Here is a 17,206-nt window from a genome sequence, read left to right as displayed (position 1 = left end):
CTGATTTGTTTGTGGATTCTCGGGGAGGAACAATGTGAGGGTACTAGAATGCAGAAATGGTAAGGGGGCGTTGGCAGGGGAGAGCTGGGGTTGGAAAAGGCTGCTTAATTTGTCCCCACTGATCCTGCTTTGTAAAACTTCCTTGCAAATGTTTCAAGTTGGGAACAGGCATGTGCTGAGAAAACATGCAGTTTGGCTCTGAAGTAACAGTAACACACAAGCAAATACATTATCCCATGTCTTAAGATTATGCCTTGATTTTTCTATGATTTCTTAAAGACTTAAAACCCATCCAGTAGTAATGGAAATAAATTTTCTATCTCTTGCTTGCTCTTTTCAACAACTGTCAGGAAATCAATATTTTAAAGTTCCTTACATTCTATTCGATTTATAAAAAGCAAAATCATCATTTAAAGTAGAAAAACATAGGTTTTTCTGGAGCTATCGGCAGATCTTACCTCTGATATATTGAAAAGACCACAACCTTCTAAGGCCAGCTTGTTGAAATTTTGGCAGATGAACTTTTCTAGAATTGAAATGTCCATTTCAATAATGCCATTAAAATAGTGGTATAGAACTTGAACATTTTCAAGTTAGCTTAGTAAGGATGTGTACCTCCAGGGAAATTCCCAAATACATTACTCTTGTGTAATTCTACTGAACTTAATTGAACTAAATCAGTGTAGCGGTATGTCCACTGGAAATGTTTCTACTTATTTGCCCAGCAGTTGGTCAGTGCAATAGGACAGATTTTTTCCCTATTTTTTCGTCACTCGTGGGACTTTGTTAATAAGGAGCCTTCAGTGCAGGAATGGCAAGAACATTTATCTACCTCTGAAGTTTCACATAATCTGCTCTTCTTCAGACTCTCTTCTGTATTTATTTAGCAGATGCCCTATGTTTTTAACCATGATCACCAGTTCTTTGGCATCAACTAAATTTGTAAGCAATCTTGGAATCAGCTGCAGCCAAGGTATTAACTCATTTCCCTCTGTTTAGCCCATGTCCTAACATGATCTTGTCCTGGTGTCTGGGACAGCCTTCTTCAGCTTGGGGTGTGGCAGAATGTGGCTCTCAATTCCTATAACTTCTGGTCAGCAAGGGAATTGCAGGAGGTACTATCTGACATATCTAAATTATGCCAGGTTTACAAAGGCTGGTCTAGGAAGATGGATGAGGTGCTGCAAATCACAGGGACAATTAGAGCAGGGTGTGATGAAACCCTGTTCTGTACCATGCCCAGAAGCTGGGACCTTCTGCAACCTGGTGCTGCTAGATGATTTGGAGTTCCAGTTCCATTAGCCCCAGCCCTGATGTTTTGGGAAATGTTGTCTAAAACATTAAGAAGACACTGGGTTGGGGAAGGCTGCCCTGCTACCTCCACACAACTTCTTGTCCCAAAGCAGCCTAAATATCAGTATTCCTAACCACTGGCAAGGCTGGCTGGTGCTGTTAGGTGTTGAAGACCAAAGCATCTGTAGAGTATCAGCTTGGAGTGGAGAGATCTAACATATGTACAGCTAAAACCATTGAAGGACCACTGTTAAATTTAAGTAGGGTCAGCCCAAAAGTAAGACAATTCTCACAAATATTTTCAATGGAATGAACATGCACCCCAATACTTGATCACCTTTGTAGCAACTGGAAAAAGAGCCATGGCAGCCAGCCACTCCGATTGTTGGGATCATCAGTGCAGACACTCGGGAAGCTCTGCCTTCCTTCTCAATCAACTTTGTTTGTCCTTGGTGATGTCATCACTCAGTTACATAGCACCATGATATTTGGTATTTATATGGTCATGATATTTGGAACTGATTGACTTGCTAGGATATTTCTAGAAATGAATAAGTCTGAATTGGGAAGAGAGGAAAAAAATAATGGCACTGAAAATGCTTGTGGAACAATAGTCATGGAGAAGAAAGAAAAGTTTCACCATCCATTCCAAATTGACCATCTTTGAAATGGGTGGAGATTCTGTGCAGCCTGTGTTTAACTCTTTCCGCTTTCCTGTGGAGCATAAAAATGCTTTAACCAATCTTAATTTCTAGTAATTTCCAGTTCTCTTTTGAATAAAATTAGTCATGACTAAACCTACTGAAACAATTTAATTTCAATCACTTTATATTCTATCATTTTCAAAGGGAGTTACATACTGATCCCATTTCTCTTGTCCCAAGAATCCTATTAATTTCAATGGGATTTAGTCCATGTAAATGTACACATATGAGTATGTCCCCACTGTCCCCCCACTGAAGTATGTCCCCACTGAGTTCAACATAGTTTATTCACAGGTAGTTGGGTATATCTAGTGGAAAGACTGTACTCTCTCCTTTATTTTGCAATTTATTTGATCTTGCTTTTCTTTCTCAATGTACTGTTTCTATTATACTTTCCCGTATTTAAAAAGTTATGTGTGTTCTAATTTTGCAATATAGTTGACTACTTAAAAAAATATGAACACAAAAAGAGCCTTGCTGGATCAGACTAAATACCCAGCTGGTCCAGCATTCTTTTCCCACAGTGGCCAATCGAGAAGCCCACAGAGAGATGAATGTGAAAATCTTCCCACTCAGTAACTGTCAATCAAACCTATGCTCCTCTCTCCTGAGGGTAACGCATAGTCATCCAGACTAAGGATCATTGATAGTCTTATCCCCCCCTTTGAAGCTGTCATTGTTGACAGCCATCCCCACATTTTGCGGTGGGAAATTCCATAGTTTACTTGTGTGAAGCACCATGTCCTTTTATGTGCCTTGAATTTCCCACGATTTAACCTCACAGGATGATCTGAGATCTAATATTTTGAAAGAGTGACCCAAGCTTCTCCCTAGCCACTTTCTGCCTACCATGCACAATTTTAGGAATTTTCCTACTTCCTATCCAGGAGACAGCCACCATCTATTGATCTTTTGCCAAGAGACCATCAGGAGAATGTGTTTCATATTTCCTGCAGATGTTTGTGTATATCCCAGCCCATTTTCAGGGCCTGACAGTATAATACATTTCATGTAATGTAACATTATGTAACAATATAACATTGATTAATCAATGGTATTTGCATCTTTATTATACTTCTATCCACATCTTAAGAGTAAGAGCAGTTCAACAATGGAGCCAGTTACTGGAGGGAGGGGCCAGCTGTCTCTTTCTGTAGAGCTTCAGAAAGAGGGTCAACAGCTCTCTGTTAGGGATTCTTGAGCTCTTGTTTTTCTTCTTCAAACAGCATGCTGGACAGGAGGTTCTGTGCAGGGCTCCTTCCAGCTTAGTGATTCCTTCTGTATCCTCCACATCCATGAAGCCAAAAAACTGTAGTAGTACAGCTGAATTGTGCATCTTCTGACATTATCAGGGCCACCAAATTGGCTACTAAAACGGCCATTAATATTTTACATATCCTTTGCACAATTAGCTAGCAACAGCTAAATGGAACATGACACCCCATTGTGGACATCTGGTTTAATTAAAAATTGAACTTCTATTATTTACGCAGAAACTAAGTCAACAACTGAAGGCTGAATCACATAACCACATGGGAGAAAGCATTTGAAAAGCTGAGTGTGCCTGCTTCCAGTTGACCACGCACAGCATCTATGCATCTTTTGGCATAATAAAATGTGTATTCAACATTTGATGAGTTCTCTACATGAACACAGAAGCACACAACTTGCAGCTCCAAGGAAGTTCCATTGACCATGTGTGCTTGAACAGTCATGATGAAAGTTGCCCAACATAATCTGTTGAGGTCCAGAACATACGAAGTTGCTTTATATGAGCCAGACCATTGGTCCATTTAACTCAGTGTTGTCTACAGCAGAAGTAGGTGACATGGTGCCTTCCAGATGTTTTAGTCTACAATTCCTTAAACTCCAAACAGCCTAGGCAATAATTAGGGATTATGGGAGATGTAGGCCAAGCCTTGTAGAGGACCCAGTGGGCTATCTCTGATCTACATCAATTGTAGCTGCTCTCCAGGATTTCAGATAAGTTTTTCCCTCCCAGCAAGCCCAGTCCCTTCCAAATGCAAAGAATGTAGTGTACTATTGCCTATCACATATCATCCTTTCCCTATCATTATGGACTGTTAAAATATGTTTAAGCTTTCTTGAACTATCCTGATAAAATGCCAGGACAACAATATTAGATGATAGGTGGCATTCCTTAAAGAAAGGACCCTAATAGCAGTAGAGAAATTACTTCAGTTCCTTCCCATAGCTAATACAAGCACCACTGGCACTTTTATAATGTCAGTTTTCTGCTTTCATGGCTAACAGTACACCTTGTTTTATACACATAGATAAGTTGAATTTTACACCTTTCAAGTTCTTTTTCTCTCCACCAGATGTCATTTCAAATACCCTCTCACCAAATTCTTACATTAAACTTGGAACTGCCTTTTAAACAGGTTTCCCATTCTATCTTAAAACGTACCTCCGTTTCTGCTGCTGATAATCTTGCAGGAGGGTGTTGACTCGTGTTGTATATGTTCTTTTTGTGCTGTTCTTGCTTTGCTTAAAAAGTGGCAAAAGTTGTGAAAACAGAAATATGAAGCAGACTTCTGAACCGTGTTTCAGAAGTTCGCAAGTGCACGCACACAAATCTGTAACACGCTTGTCAACAGAACAAATATGTCCTCTCTTGTGTTCCCAATATCTGGGTCCAAGTGTTTGACTGCTTCGGAAGAATCTTCTGATGTGGCATTCGAGCAAAGATATTGAATCTGACTTTCAAGCCTGAAATATACAGTTTTCTGTTCTCCACTCTGTGCTTAAACTATTATCGCTGCCTTCTGACCATTTCCCTGGACAGTTATTTCTTAGATGTCTGTCATCATTTTCAGCCTGCTGGGATTGGAGTTACTGACATTGAGGCTATGCAGTCCTGGGCTTGTAAATTCTTCCTTACATGCCTCTGGACGGAAGGAATGAGGATCTAATACACTTTATTATTCCTTTGCAACCTATAAACCAAGAATCTCCCAAACTCTTGTTAGTGCTGCCCTCGCAAATGACTCTTTTGTCCACAGTCTACAGATAGCTGATATGACCCTGATTTACAAACACTGGGCACAAGGAGGTGCATTGAATTGATGTAGCTGAACAAGAGGATATCATACAACAGATGTCAGGAACCCAAGAGGGTATCTACCCACTCAGGAACCTGGGTGTTTTGGTTTAGACAAGAGGCAGACCTGAGTCGTAGACAGGCCTTATGTTTCAGAAATCAGAGTTAGCCATCACTGCTTTAGTCCAGAATGTCAGTTATGGTCTGATGCCGGTGATTCATTTAGTCTGCAGCTCAACCCAGACAGCCCATCTCAGGATCCAGTCTTTCAGCTTTTCTGTTTCTTTCCCCATCCCTCACCAATTATATCACTTAGCCTGAAGAAGAATGTTGGAGAACTGAAACACTGACACAATCATTTTGTGGAATTTTGGTTGGCCCTAATAAAGGCATGACTCAATGGCAGATCCCCCCACTTCCAAGGTCCAACATGGCTGCCTTCCTTATTTTCCAGGTCAGGATTTGTCATCTGCTGGGGACTTACTTTCAGCCAGTAGAAAACATTTGGTCAAGAGCATGGAATACAAATAAAAAGGCATGTAGAAATCAGAATCCAGTCCAAGGATAAAGAAGAAGAAGAAGAAGAAGAAGAAGAAGAAGAAGAAGAAGAAGAAGTAGTAGTAGTAGTAGTAGTAGTGGGGGGAGGGATACTTTCCCTAGATAACCTGCTGTTGCTGCTTCAGCTGCCTACCTTCCCTGGCTTGGATCCTGACTTCCACTTGCTATTTGCATCCCATCCTCTTGATTTATTTCTATTTGGTAGAATAGAATATCTAGAATCACACACAGTGTCCAGCTTCTGGGCTCACTCAGGCAGAATAATATCTGGTCATAGGAAGAAATGGAAAAATCCAATAAAGTAGCGCAAGTGTGATTGGGCAGAAAAAGTAGTAGAAATGACAGGTGCCTCTGTTCCTTTTAATGCAGGTGTTATTTTGTTTGAACAGTGTTCAGTTTTTAAACATGTAAACAAGTTCCCGTGCCATGCAGTCCACAAGCCCCATTGCAGGGGGGAGCAGTGTAGCTGTGAGTGGGTGCCTGATGCATCCTTGCAGTGTTGTTCACTATTGCCTGTACTCCCAGCTACAGGTGGGACTGCGGTTACTTAGCGTAACTCATCCCCGGTTTCTTGTACCTCTCAGACAACAGCAAAAGTCAAAATAGCCTAAAAAGCAAATAGCATTGACTGTCACTTTAAAAACAACAGAAGATTCTCAGTTAAAGCAAGCAGCCCTGGACCAGGGGCCCAAGATCCCGCCGTATAGATAGATACAGGAAGGTCAAACACTCAGTTCCCCATTTTTCAAAATATGCTCTGGTGGATCTCTTGATCCTCTGGGACCAGCTGCAAGGTGGGGGAAGAGTTATGTACAGATGGGCAGAAGAGAGAGAATCTGGGAGCAACCAGGAACCCAGGGTGCTTCAGCTATGGGGCAGTATAGAAAGGGAAATAGTAATAATAATGAACACACCATGTGAACAGAAGGGTCTTCTCCCTTGTCTCCAGAAGTCATGGATCTGTCTACCTGAGCCTTCCCCAACTTACTTCCCTCCAGATGTGTTAGAATACCATTTCCAGTGTTCCTGACCATTGAGCATCAGGCCGAGGCTAAGGGGAGTTGAAGTCCAAAACATCTGGAGAGCACTAGGCTGTGTCTGGCTGATAGTGGTGCAGCTAGGGCCCCAGAGCCCCGAAGTCCAGGCTCCTGGAATGCAGCCTTCCCTCTAGTGACCACTCGGAGAGCAGCCATTGCTGAACGTGTGAGGGCAGCAGGAGCAAACTGAATTTCATCCCTGGGGCCATGATGGGGTGCTAGGATTTAAGCAGGTTTAAGAGGCAAAGCAGCACGTGCTCAAAGCATTTTTTATCAAGGATAGCAAATGTGATGGTTCTCTCAGGAATCGAGAAGCAGTTGCAAAGCATGGGATGATGGGTGGGCTGAAGAATGCAAGTTGTGTGTCTCCCAACTCAAGTAATCCACAGGGCCATCTAAAAGTGCCCTACAAATGACCATTAACTCCAGGCACTAATTTACTTTGCTGCATCACTGCCAGCACTCACAGAAAGGCTTCTGATCCTCCCATCCCCTCCCATCCCAATTTTTTCATGTGTTTATTGATGCTGCTGGATTGGGAACAGGTAAAGACTGTTTCCTGTGTGCACTATGTGAGATAAATAGATACATTGATATTTAAGGGCGACTGGAGGAGTAGCTAATCTAACATGAAGCTGAGAAGTTAACACTAAAGTCTCTCAAAATGGTGTAGGAAATGTTGAAAACAGGGTTTTGTATGGGGTTGGTAGAATAATAAACATAATGGCTGATAGCCAGTGAAAAACACTGGCCCAGGAAGCACACTGTCTTACTTTTAATGGTGGCGCCAACGTGGGAAAGCTGCATTGTATCCCACCCCACCCCACCTGTGTATTTAAATACATGCAGAACATGTGACAGCCAGCGTGCATGGAGGTTAGAGTGCAGGACGAGGGATATGCACCATCCAGGTGCTAGTTTCTCTTCAGCTGTGAAGCTCGCTGGGCAACTTTGGGCCAGTCACAGGTTCTCAGCCTAACCTACTGCTCGGGGTTCTTACTCTGAGGATAAAAAAAGAACTATGTAAGCGGACTTGCATTCCTCACAAGAGGAAAAAGGACAGGATATAAATGCAGTGTGATAATAATTTGCAGAATCAAGATTTTGGAGCGGGGCTGTATATTGTGAGCAGAATACCACTGCAGAAAGTTGATAAGCCATAACTGTTTATTTAGATAGGATTCCTCACGGATGCCTTTGCCAAAGAAAATGATTCACCGCTAGATGGAGCACTTGTGATTCTGAAATGAAATATCATGCCAAAGAGTTTAATACTAAGAGAGGGTGGAGGGGAAAGCGATTCTGCCTATCAATCTCCCACTGCATTAACGAGAGGGATATATTTCTGTAGCCCTCTTGGGCAGGGTCAGCTGCAAGTTACTGCCTACCTAAGGTCCCTTCCTTTGGCCACAACTGAATGTTACTCATTCCACTGATAGGATTATCAAAATCCCTTTTATGCTACAGCCTAGCTTTGAGGGCAGCTCATCATATCAATATAAAAAACCCCTCAAAAATCACACACCCAGAATTTGGCCCTGTACAAGTTAGGGCAAAAATAGGCACGGCTTCCACCAGCCACTTTCTGTCGCGTTCTCTCCACCCTTTCCCTGCAATGCAATGCAGTTGGTGGAGAAGGCAGAGCTGCTGCAGAAGGAAACTTCCAGGTCTGGGAGTGAAGAACTATCTCCCGCTGGGGCAAAGCTCCAAAGAAACCATCTCCAGCCCTGGTGAACTCTTCAGCACCTCTTCATGACAGACATTTCACTGGTGGCTACCTGCAGAATGCTGCTCACTGGATGTGACTTGGATTGGTTGTCTATGGTGCCATCTCGGTGTTTCCATTGACTTTAAACAAACCTCTTTGCCAGTGTTTTTCAATTGCCTTTGCTTATAAGCACCTAGATCAGGGCTGTTCTCATTGCCATTGTCAGCATCACCATCATCACATGGCATTTCTATTCTGCCTGTTTCCTCTTCTGAAGAGCTCACAGTGTCCTTCATGGCACCATTTTATCCCCTCAACAACAACCCTGTGAGGTAGGTTGGGCTGTGAGGTAGACTGTGACTGGCCTAAAGTCCTCCAGTGAGTTTCATGGCTGAGTGGGGACTAGAACCCTGGTCCCCAGTCCAACACTACACCCACCACTTCACACTGACTCTCTGAAAATTAGACATGGGCTTCTTTAACAGAATTAATTACTGGAGTTCCATAAGTTATATCCAAAGTTATCATAACTCCCATGCATTTCAATGGGTGTGTCCATAGTGGAAATAACACTGGGTATGATCCCAGTTCTCAAAACTGGTTGAGTAACCTGAGGCCCTTGTGGACATGGCTTGTCATTGATACAACCAGTGGGGTGGGTCATATCTTCTTTCAGCCCAAGGGACACATTCCATGTTGGTGGGACCACAGGAAAATGGTAGGGCCAAAAGTGCCAGCATATTTAAGCACAAGGGTTTGACTGCAGTAACTAAGCCTTAGGAAATCCATTTCAAACTTTCAGATTGTGGGGTGGGGATACTGCAGAGAAGCTGGGAAGCCACCTAGCTATCATTGCTGAGGAAAGGTGTGTTTGGGGGGGAGGGGGGCATAGGGAAGGGTGTGCTCACTTGGAGAATCCCTTACCGAGATACCAGATTGCCTCCCAGACTGGAAGTCCTAATCTCCTTCCCCGAAACAGTGGTTCTTAGTCTTTTGTTTTCTATGTCTCACCAATCACTCTGTCAAAGAACCTAAATCTCATCATATTTGAAACAAAACCCCCACTTTTCCTGAGAAGGACATCAATATGTTTACAGGCATGCTGTTTTATATTTATCATTAATGGCAAATGTTAGGGACATAAAAATGCAAGAAGAAAAATTGTGCTTTCAAAACATGGTGCTGGACATGAGCTTTGCAAATACCCTGGGCCCACAGAAACATAAACAATTGGGTCCTACATCAAATCAAGCCAGTACATGCCCTGGAAGAAAAAAAATGAAACTGTTCTTCTTTGGACACAACATGAGAAGACGAGACTCATTGTTGAAAACAATAATACTAGGGAATGTCAAAGACAGAAGAAGAAGAGGAAGACCAAATATGAGATGGATCAATTCCATAAAGTAAGCCACAGCTTTGGATTTACAAGAGCTGAAGAGGACTGACAAAAACAGAACGTTTTGGAGGGCAATCATTCATAGGTTTGCCATAAATCAAGGCAACTTAGCAGTACATAACAGCATCAGTATATATAGATGTCAATTTTATTGCTATGGGTTTAAAGACAAGTAAAAAATAATAGTCCCATTACTAATAATTGTGTCAAAAGGTCACAGGGCAGGTAGGGTTGCAGGAGGTGGCGCATCACTTGCAGGTGGACATGGGGATGGAAGGAATTTTTAGCCATTGTTATGAAAGCACCATCTCCCACCTTGTGAAACACCAAGGAGATTCAGCCATTGAGTACTATACAAATAAAATAATAAAATAAAATAGACTACTTCTGTATCCCATCAGTTAAGAACCACTGTTCTAGAAGACAGCACTATTAACATTTACAGAATTTGTTGTCAGCCACCCTGAATCCATAGGGTACAGCAGGATAGAAATGATATAAGTAGGTAAGCAAACTATTCTTAGCCGTAATTATATGTACACATTTGTGTTGTCATTTCCCTTCCCAGGCTTGATGTCTTTGGTTGGTTGGAAAGGGGAGATGCACACTCTAATGACATGTACCTAAGTCTTGAAAGGATAAAGTGGAGAGATCAGGACTCAAGGGCCATAGTCTTTAAAAGTGGCATGTCAGGTGTGACAGCCACTTGTACCTAAGGTGCAGATGATTTGTCTTTGCAGTCTCTTGATTTATGCTACACAGACCTTTGGAGTTCCTTGGAAAACTTCCACCTGCTATTTTAGGCTTTGCTTTATCTCCACTGATTCTTAGGTAAATAGATATGATTCTTAGAAAAACATTTTGAATTACTTTGAATAAGGATCACTGTTCTATTGACTGCACCCTTTTCAATTATGATAACCCATCCAACCAAATAAAAGCCACGGTAGATAAGGATCTCCACTGACTTAGGAGTCATCAGCCTTCCTGGATATCCATATTAATATAGAGGGTTGGAGAAACTGAATATGCACAGATATCTTTCCAAACAACTTCATTGCACATGGCCATGATTTTCCAGTTTCTTAATTTAATACCAAAAGTTTGAGAGTTTCAACCAAAGTAAAAACCTTTAGTCTTCATTTAACAGGCCACCTGATGAGCAAGAATCAAACTGTATAGACAGAAAACTCAAAATATGTGGAAAAGAGTCAACAAAATCCAAACCGATCGCACCAAATTGTTCAAGCGCTCCCCATGCAGAGCTACTCAGAATGACACGTATCATTTAATTTACAATAGCAGTAATTAACCCTTGCCAATTACAGTGTAATTACTCACTGACTGGGTATCTAATTGACACAGATAATTAACTTTTCACATTATTAGGTAAAATGTGATTTAGTTTTTCTGCACACCACTGAAATAAGTCATCTGATTCAAAGTGGACAGAAAGATCACTTTGTAACATACAATTTGTGTAGTTAATAACTGAAGTACAGGAACTGTAGAAGTATAAATATTACAACACACGATACATCTTTTTAAATTTTAATTTGTGTGGTAGGTAATGAGTCTACAATGACTGCTGACTTGAGCATCAGATTTGTTGCTGTTGCAGTCTGTGACATTGAATGAGATTGACAAAGCTACACCATAAACATTACTCAATAAAAGCTGACACTGTTTTTAAAGATGAATTCTTCTGAAGTATTTAGGAATTTCCAGATGCCTGCCTCCATGTACATCTGCTTCATGGTAGAAAGGAAGTACATTTGCAGAAGTGCAATGGTTTGTGAATCAGAGCTGATATTTATTTGCATCTTGTACTCCTGTTTCCAGATTGTGATATTTGGAAACAGGAGAAATAACATGGGACTTGTAGTTTAAAGTGATTGGAGAAGTAGTATCAATGGGAGAGGCTGGTGGCTCCCTATATCAGTGAAGCTCCTCATTCATTCCAACTTTTATTTTGAGCTGGACAGAAAGCACTCCATGATGCCGAACTCCACCATGGAGCACCAGAAATAGCTCCTATAAAGCTTGAAATAAAAGCTGCAATAGAAAGGATTCCTACTGCTATAGGAGTCCCCAGGGTCCCTTCAGCATCAGCATTAATATAGAATATACACAATTGAACACACACAATTATTTCTCCAGCCAACTTCAGTGTCGATTCCAGTAATCCAAAGCTTGCCAATATTAAAACCCATAGGGAGATACCATCTCATCATTAGGCTAAGTTTCCAATGAGAAAGAAAAAAAGATGGCCAGAAATGGGTTTTCAGCGAAGTGGCTTTGCTTAGAAGAATGTTGCGATTCATAAGCTTTGAAGGGCACACACATCCCACAGAGCTGGGTGCCTTAATACTTTTTCTCTCCTCACCGATTAGAGGCAACAGTAGTTTTGTGAGTGGAGCAAGGATTTCTCAGAAGAATTCTCAGGACCCACAGCAAACTAAAATCCCTAAGTTCTTGCAGAACAGCCCTCCCATGAGGAAGGATAAATTCATCATCTCCAGAGATCTGGATCTCTGTTGGATTCTGTGCACATTGCCAGTGGGAGGGCTGTGGGCCCCAGTGTGGTGGGTGCCCTGTGAAGCATCGAGTGTATGGAATGTCTGTATGGCATGACTGCATCTGGAATCTGACTAGAGGAACCACTGAGAGCATCATTGCCGTGAGTTCAAGGAGCAGTAGTGTAGCACCATGTTGCCTGTGGAGCATGGAGGTCCTCTCTCCTACCCATTTCCCAGCAGCATGTCCAACTGCCTCAGCCAGTAGGAGGTCTTGTGCCACCCAAAGACCAATGGAAAACTGAATTGATTGGGCTTTCATGACCAATTCACTGTCATGGAAGCGCAGGAACACAAGAAAAGCCATGCTGAATCAGACCAAATGTCCATCTAGTCCAGCAGCAACCAGGTGCCCACAGGGTCGCCCAAGCAGGATGGGCGCAAGACCTCTGCTGCCCAAGCTCCTCATCAACTGATATATGCAGCTGTGCTACCTGAGGTGGTAATACTATAGACCCTCTGCCAGGTTACCTAAAGAACTTCCTGCTCCCAAAGCTTACATTCTTTCCTAGAGGCCCAGTTTCAGCTCATCTCATGTTGAATATGATAGGCAGGGTAGCCAGTCACACACACATGAGATAGACAGGTAGGTAGGTAGGTAGGTAGAGAATGCCCAAAAATATAGGAAAAAACAGGACATACAGTCACACAAAAATTGGAACCCTCTGTCGCAATTTCAAAATGCAAATTTAGAAACACTTGCAAAATTAGAAATACTTGCTATAATTTAAAGAGAAATGCAGTACCCACCAAAGTGGGGAACACTGTCAGCATATGACCGATGGACTTGCTGTTCAGTCTGCTGACTGTTGATGGGCAATTTCAAGGCCCTTTCTCACTCTAGGGGCTTCTTGTGATTCTTTATTTTTAAATCTTACTTGGACAGTGCAGCCTTTCAAATTTAGGAGACCTTCAAATATAGGACTGACCTTTGTACAATAGAACACTTGGCTTCTTTAATTGAAAGGAGGTAATCAGGATGGGACCTTTTCAGTAGCAACACCAAGACTTTGGAACACTTTACAGGAAAATTTCACTCTTTTCCTTCTTTCCTGACCATTTACAGATCTCGAGATCTGAATTGTTCCTGGCTATTCTACTGAATATTCTGCTGCTAAGTCACTGTTTTTAATGTTTTTGCTTGGCTTTGCTTTGCTTTATTTTGTGTATTAAACAGGTATCCCACTGATTTCTGGGTTTCTAGAGGTTGGTTTAGTCCTACTCCAATAGTTTCCTCACATGAGCTTTCTCTTTTACTCGGCTGAATGGGACCATTACAGTACAAAAAGTGCAACAGTGCAGCTGGGTAAATTTTTGGAAAATCTGCTCACGAAACTGGGCTGCATGGTTGCTGCTGAGTGGACCTCACAGCAGGATGATAAAGCAATATATTTTTGAGTGCAAAATGCCAAAAGATTAATTTTCCCACTCCAGTGGTCCACACCACACACACAAATTCTTCCCATTAGTCACATTTACAGGTGTTCCATTATTTAAAACTATTTCATATAAGCATTAATGGGGGTTTTGAAGTGGCAAGTACTACTTGCTTTCTCCCCTATGTGCAGATCTTAGATTGTTGGTTCCCTACCCCCTCCCCTGAAAAGGATATCCTTAAGATATAGAAATAGTATCTGAGATGACCTGCCAGTTTTCCAAACTGCTGTAATGGTTATTCTGTAAAGAAACTCTTGACAATGATGAATAACCTCTGAAACTTCAGAATAGCAGGCTTTGTTTATTTTGCCATCTTGTTGCATTTATGTTAGGTTTTTCACTTGGGGCTACACTTATTCTTTGAAAGCTGAACTGGTTCTCTTGTCATTTAACATTCTTTCCCCCCTTTCCTCCACTGCCCCCGCCCCTACCCTGCCTTCCTTGTCTGAGGCATTATATGGAAAAATGATGGCTTAAGATGCTACAAGTTCCAATTTGGACTTTAACATTGATTATCTGCAGCTTCAGCCTTTGAAAAGAATGGACCAGGCCCCACTTCAGGGGGGTTTTCTTCCAAAAAGAGGGCTTATTCAATTCAAGATGTTTGCCTCTGTATTGGAAATTTCAAGTCAGTCTGCTTCTGCACTGCCAGGCTGAATATTTTTCTATTTGATTGTTTCTACCCTCTAACCATAGAAATATTTTGTGTGTTGCTGGTTTGCCCAGGAACACACAGATATATTGAATACATCCTCAATCTATTTCAACAGCCCTGACTGGCTTGCGTATGGGGCAGTTAGAATTGTGCCATCTCTAACACCACATTATCACAGCGATGAGATTATTGCTCATCAGCTGGTGGCCAGGACTGGCCATAATTAGTTCACAATCTGATTTAAGATGGGTCAAGAAGCCAGCACCTGCATGAGGTCCTCCCAACCCATCAGAGCATTCTTGGCCCTCTCTTAAGACAGAGGTCAGGGCTTGAAACCACCCCTGGTCCCATAGGGAAACACTGCCGGTCTTTCCCTAGTCATTTCCAGAATCAAAGTGCCACATCTCCACCATCGTCTTTGTAAGTCCTCCTCCTCCCTCGGAACCCCAGAATTCTCTGAGCCAGGCGGGGGTTCTGAAATGCATGCCTGTGCTAGATGTGGGTTCTACATCTGAAACGATGGAAGGCTGCTGGATTGTGGTGTTAGGAAAAGTCAGGCCTGGAGCATCCTGATGATACCCCTAAGCAGGCACCAAAGACTTTCTTTAGAGGAAAAGCACATACTGTTTGTTTTCAGACCTGGTTCCAGTCACATGAGCAAAGGTCAACCTAAGAGCCTACAGGTAGTGGCAGAGAAAAGCTACAGATGCACAAGAAAAGGAAGTAGCAGATGTATGTTCCTTCTGATGCATTCAGTGCATCTATGAGGGGAAAGTGGGATGATACCTGTTGGACATATCCCTGATGCCAGTAAGCCTCCTAATTATGTTCCCATGAAAGAGACCCTGCATCTGTTCAGGATCCCTGATTGGCTAGGACTTCCCAAAGGCACAGAGAAGTTTGGCACATGTACTGCTGTATGTTCACAGAGCTCCTTTCTCACTAATGATGACTGCTTGGTCATTATGGATCAGGTCAGTGGGTGTGTTGGTCAGTGGACACAATACAGCTCCCTGCTGCAGTGTTCACTGAATGCCTAGAAGAAGCTGCTTGAGGGATACCCCTCAAGCTGTTCATAAAAGTGGTCAAGTTCACCTGGAAAACACAGTGGGAGTCAAGAAATATATCCTGAGTTGCTCTTCTTGCTACGAAGCTGGTCTGGCTGATCTCACTGTATTTCTAGAGCTGGGGCAACAGGCCCATGGGCTGTCTGCCCACACTCATCTTCCTGGTTTGGAATTTGTTTGTTTGTTTATAATTGAAACTATAAACTATCTAACCAATAGACCAGTCAGACTCTCTAAGCAGATTTACAAAGCATGTGAAAACAAAAGAAGCAGTAACTATAAAACAATATATTCTGTATAACAATCAACCAATGATAAACAAGCACCATCATAAACACAAACCATGACAATATGTAATTAACATACAGTACACAATATATTATACAGTATTTAGCTGAGAGTCTAACCTGAGAGTTAAAAACAATACAAGTTAATTCTAAAACCTGTCACCATTTAATTCCATTTCAACTTTAATTCTGTATAATTTATTATTAAAATATCCAGAAAATAAAGTTGTTTTTGCTTGGCACTGTAAGGATTGCAAAGAAGGTGCCAGGTGAGCTGCTGTTGGAAGGCTATTTCATAAATGAGGCACAGTCACTGCAAAGGCCCCTCTTCTGTTTGCCACCCCCTTACCTCCTTGGAGGATGGTGGCTCCAGAAGGACCTCCAAACCCAATCTTAGGGGTGGGGCAGGCACATATGGGAACAGGTGTTCCTTCAGATATCCTTGTCCCAAGCCATTTGAAGGTCTTCAACTAGGTATATCCATTTATATAGGACAGTGTTTAGGAGAGCTGGCGGTACACACACTTGCACTTGATGAGCTGCCCAGTCTAAATCTGGTCAATGCCAATGAACCATGAAAAGGCGGAAGCAGCAGGGGCCTTGAAGTTACCCATCCACAGGTAGCACTTGGACAGCAGACTGAACAGCCCTACAGTCAGTCTTCTCCCCCAGAGTGAGATTTCTTGCATGTTTATTTTAATAATTATTTCTACATTTTCACCTATGTATTTGCATTTGGATATGGACATCTTATGTAAATTGATGTTCCCTTTTTGGTAATGGGTAAGTAGTCAACCCACTTCTTTCTGCACATAGGGTAAGCAAAAGTTATAATTTTCCTGCAGGGTTTTTTGTTTGTTTTCCCTGTTTTTAGACATCTGCCACTGCACACAGGCATGTGAAGTGAAAGCTGCGCTGCTTTCCTGATCAAAGCAGCATTCTTGCTTCATTTAGGAGAACCTTTCAATGTGTATGGACTGAATCCAACACTTCAGCCATTTAACCATTCCTACATAGGGTGGTAAGGAATCCTTTACAAAGACAGTCTTTTATTTGAAAGGCCACCAGAAAAGTGTTCTCTATTCAGTATCTATTCAGAGGGCTTTCTGGTCTTAAACCAAGATTTAAAGGAGAAAATCCCTGACATTGTGGCTCAGCATTTAGCACTCAAAAAGTAGACCGAGCTTCACACAGGCCACCTAGTCAGAATATTCCCTGTTATGATGAAATGAATGGTATTTTATTTACATGCTAGCAATTCTTTCTAAATATCCATCAATACATACACATGAACTTATGTGCATTCTAAGCAAAAGTGCATCTTGGTTCTCTTTTTTGTAATGGATATGGCTACTTCATTCCTAAATATATCGATTCTGAGCAGCTTTGCCTGTCATTCTTTGGATTGCAGCTTATCTGTT

The sequence above is a fragment of the Varanus komodoensis genome, unplaced genomic scaffold, assembly GCF_004798865.1.
Source record: "Varanus komodoensis strain SLA01 unplaced genomic scaffold, ASM479886v1 scaffold28, whole genome shotgun sequence".
Lineage (NCBI taxonomy): Eukaryota > Metazoa > Chordata > Lepidosauria > Squamata > Varanidae > Varanus > Varanus komodoensis.
Note: the sequence above shows the minus strand (reverse complement) of the source record.